Source organism: Helicoverpa zea, chromosome 31 (genome assembly GCF_022581195.2).
Source record: "Helicoverpa zea isolate HzStark_Cry1AcR chromosome 31, ilHelZeax1.1, whole genome shotgun sequence".
Taxonomy (NCBI): domain Eukaryota; kingdom Metazoa; phylum Arthropoda; class Insecta; order Lepidoptera; family Noctuidae; genus Helicoverpa; species Helicoverpa zea.
Window position 1 is genome coordinate 18516615 of NC_061482.1, and position 4813 is coordinate 18521427.

At 34.1% G+C, this 4813-nt stretch overlaps 1 long non-coding RNA gene across 1 annotated transcript; it reads right to left on the reverse strand.

The window, feature by feature from the left end:
- Positions 1-3603: 3603 nt before the first annotated feature.
- On the reverse strand, positions 3604-4200 carry LOC124645208. The gene is made up of 2 exons (XR_006986179.1): positions 4016-4200; positions 3604-3757 (listed from the first exon to the last, which is right to left on the reverse strand). It is a non-coding gene; the product is annotated as an uncharacterized LOC124645208 (long non-coding RNA).
- Positions 4201-4813: the final 613 nt, after the last annotated feature.

Consider the following 4813-nt stretch of genomic DNA (forward strand, 5'->3'; position numbering starts at 1 on the left):
ACGAAACTCGTCATAAAAATATCTCTACAATATACCTAGACTACTTTTATCCGACTACGGGAAACTCGGTACTGAACGAATTCCTCGCGCTGGTTTCATTAATAATAGCCGCATGACGCCGGGGCGGGTCGCTAGCTATGATAAACATACATATTGACATATCTAGGCAAACACACAAATATGTGCATTGTACCGCACGGGAGGTGTGACCCCGTGAAGTTAACATACTTCTCGTCTTAATGGCTATTGTGTAATAGGCTATTTAGTTTCTATAATATTTAGTTTAAGCTGATGGTGTTTAAGTAGGAATGCAGATTTACTTAGTGGTCCTAATTAATATGTCTGTACTGATAATATGATAAGTAAATGTCTAAGTATTTTTGCCTAATAAGGTAGTGGATGTAAGTTGTTTTGTGAGCAATATAACTACGGTATTTCGCGATCTTTACGCAGTCTGGAAAACCAACTTAATTATTAACAAAATAATTGCACCGTTCCCATCTACACTATCGGGAAATTCCATACAAAGTTACTCAACTTACTAACACCAAACATAATGAAGAAACATCCCAATGTTCATAATAACTTTCCGAGTAACAAAATGTGTACGCGATACCTACTCATTACTGCAGCGAAGAACGCCTAAGGCTGCGCGCACATTAGGCGTTTTTGTACGTAATCGGCTAAGTACATAGTATTTTACACTTACCTATATATAGTACATATGTGTATGTGTATAACACTTTACAGCGCTTTCACACCATTTTCAGCTCGATTTTTTACGCACGTTACATTCCGAAAGACAAAAAATTGTCGCACAGTTTCACGTGTCATCGTTTAAATGAATAGTTGTCAATTGTTTGCTAAATCCACTCGATTGAAAGCTTGGACTATAGCCCTGTATGTACTGAAGTATTGATCACTGTGTACGCGTAACCGCACGTTGTGGGAACACTCCTAGTCTGTACTCACCTTTACAAAGTATGGGGAAACGAACTACATAGAAGAATTGATAGTTTTATGTAATTAAACTATGAAGTACAGAGTTCAGTTTGTTGTGCATTATGTAATGTTAAATGTACAATATTCTTGTCGGTTTGTAAAGGCCTTTAGGCCATATTGTTGTTATATACGAGCTAAGCAATAAAATAAAACATATTTGACCTTTGACCTATGTCTTACCAGTATTTGAAACAGTAAACAGGTCGATGGTAATAAAATAGGTAATTATTTAATGTTGTATTATCAGCTTCATCTTCATCATCTGCATGCTCATGAGATAAAAGATAGGGTAATGAAAAAAAACTGAACGTAGAAGCAATTCATGTAGCTTCACAAGGCGTCGATTGCTAAAAGTATAACACATTTCGTACTAATTATTATAACCTTAATGTAGGTATAATACTAGAACTTAGAATATACATCTCAAGTTTGGAATCCTCAATATGAGATATATAAGTCCCGTATTGAGGGTGTTCAGAGAAAATTTCTTCGGTACCTGGATTTCAAAGCACAGCAATGGTCAGACGATTACATCCACCGCTGCATGAGGTACCATTTCCTACCACTTGAGCACAGACGTCGGATTAGCGATGTCAGCTTTTTGATAAATATCGCTAATAGCTCCATCGACTGCCCTGAACTTCTCGCGAAGTTAGAATTAGGTACAAACAAAATTTCTTTTCGACAGCGGCCATTGTTGCACATACCTTTCGCAACAACGAATTACAGACGAAACGCATTTACTCTCAGAAGTGCACTCACTTTTAACCATCTTCCACGGGACCTAAACATTGACCTATTCTGCACCAAGTCGAACACAGTTAGACGGCTTTTAGCTAAATCATTCTTTAACTCTTAATAGCGGCTCTCAAACTTATTATATTAGATTACTGATTTTTCTTTTTTTTTTCTTTATAACTCCTATATGTATAAGTATAACAATAGTTAGGCAATCGATAGTTTGTATATAATCTATCTGTGAAGGCTTGTAATTAGCAATCTGACTATGTAGTTTAAGTTAAAATACGATAATGTTATTAGTCTGTAAGCCTTCTCTAAGAACAATAAAAAAAATAAAAAAAAATAAAAATATGTTTTTTATGCCTTTATGCAATTTAAGTCCTGAAAAAGAAAATGTCTACTCCAACATCAGAGGACCAGACACCAAGTCACTTAGTATTTCTGTAAACGAAGAAATAATTAAAGACGTGATGCTGAGAGCTTGTCCGCAAATTGTAGTGTTTTGTAAATCACTGCGGCGACGCCTTGCAAATGGAATGGTAAACAGAGGAAACGGCCGGCAGATATTAATTGCAATTTATTATAAATATTCACTATTTGTGTTGAGGAGAAACTACTCGAACCAACATAAAGTAAATATTCAATCGTCTTCTGGGAACCTTCCATCTTCATATCAAAAACCATCTCAAAAATAATCTCCTCCCATTTATCGTGAAAGCATGTCAATGAAACGACTTAAAATATTTATCTGCAACACTGCGGATTTATTCCAATTTTCGAGAATATTTTCTGGAAAATATCTGCATGTAAAATCGCAATCGTTTAATGTTCGGCTTATCGAGTTTCCTCTCAGTGAAATTCGCGAATCAAAATAGTATGGTATGAAATGATGTTTTCAATTTAAAATCTTTTTCACTTCCGCGAGTTAATCTGCGAAAAGAATTGCAGTTATAAATATACCTATTGCTGCAGAGATCATGTAGGTACTGTCGTACCGGGAATAATTATCTTGCTCAAAATGAAAAACTGATTCGATATCACGACGTTTATTGCTTGGGCTCGAGAGGTGAAGTCACACACTTCAATATAAAAAACTTATTCTATGGAACAAATCGAATACATTTGAAATGATTGCCCGGTCAGTATCAAAAATATCTCACGAATAAAACCTTACAAACGAAAAAGTTTCTAACTACGTTACACGAGCTACGCCCTTAGGATAAAGTCGAAACTTTATCACAAAAGCGCAGCTGTAGGCTGGCAATCATATTAAATGTCCCTACCTAAACTTAACTTAAAATTTACCTATGCGTGGAAATTAAAAACACGTCCCTCACAACGGGATAGTTTACAATAACCTGTTTGTGAGTTATTTAATCTGTGCCAAATTGCACTTCGAGAACACAGGTTATCGTGAACTTTTTCAAGGCAAAACCACGCAAAAAGCCCCGAAACATGCCTCTAGTAGCAAAGGATATTCAAAGTGAACACCCGTCCTGAAGGGATTACCTTTCAAGCGAAGAAAAACTTTGTATTGACAACTTACAACTTCGCCGGACGCTAACGTGTCTGATGAAGGGATAAGTCACCGTTATCAAAGTTTCTCACCTAACGTGATATAATTAAACATCTTACCCAATAATTATTTTTTTACAATTTTGGAATATTAAATAATAAATAAATCAAATATAGGGATCATAAATCTTCGGCAGAAACCACTGTGTCAAGCAAACACTCTTCGCGAGGCTATGCCCCTTATTGCGAAGTTGATCTCAACCTCAATTCACCATCCAAATATTTTTTTTTTTCAAAACCAAATCAGATAATAATTTTGGGATCAGATTTACAGAGCAATGTAAAAAAAAAAACTTATAAAAATAACACAGGCTTGACCACATTGGTTATCTTCATCTTCCTTCATATTGAAGATGAAGTAGCTCTGCCGTGGACATCATCTTCTCACGAAGATGAAGTAGCTCACCTTCTTATCCCTTCACCGGCAATGCTCGTACAACTCGTTCCAGGTAACATGTAATTACAAAACACGTATTAGAAACATAAATCAATCACAATTTTTCCTATATTTATATTTATTTACATTCTGCCTATTTAAAAATTCTAAATTGCTATTAATATTACGCAGAGGAATACGTTTTTTATACTGGGTGTCTATCCTCCCCTTTGAAGAACAAAAATAATTATTTTTACTATTTTTCCTAACATTTTTCCAATAACAATAACCAGAACTCATAAACTTCGCATTATTTAATACCTTTGATGACGTGGAAGTCTTCCTAGATTTCGAAACAACACGTTTATGTCGCTTTCGCAAAACTTTATTCCGATTATACTTTGCTTTTATTTTATTTCGAAAATAAATATAATTAATTTTCTTTATTTCGTTATCAATGTCACATGTCATTTTGTCATTATTTTTGTCACTATGGTGACCCTTATCTGTCAGCATATTTGACACTATAATATATATAATATATATATATTATAATCTATCTTTTCCAACAATGTCAGTTTTAATAAATTTTGCAATAAACCTCGTTTTTAAAATTAAATTATTTTTGGAAAAATCTATAATGCAATTATTTTTGGAAAGAAAATCTCTTCCTAAAATTATGTTTTGGCGAATATTTTTTATAATTAGAAATTTATGCCTAAATAAACACGAATCTATCAAAATATTGATGCATGTTTCGCCCAGTACATGCAACTGCGCGCCAGAGACTGAAGAAGCTTCATAAGAACTGTTCTTGGTGTATTTAATGTTGAGTTCTGAAATGAACGCCTCAGATAAACAGGAAATCGACGCTCCTGTGTCGACCAACGCCCTGAACTCCTGTTGAGCAATCTTTATTTATTTTTTATTTATTTATTCAGAACAACATTACATTGTGTAGAACATACAACTTACAACTAATAGTTAAAATGATGTTACAATTTAATTCCCTGACACAGTTATAATTGTAAGAAATCTGACACAGAGTACAAACATTTTTCTAACAAAAATGCCTTTAATTCCTTCTTAAATGAATTAGGGCTATAAATTAATAGTTTG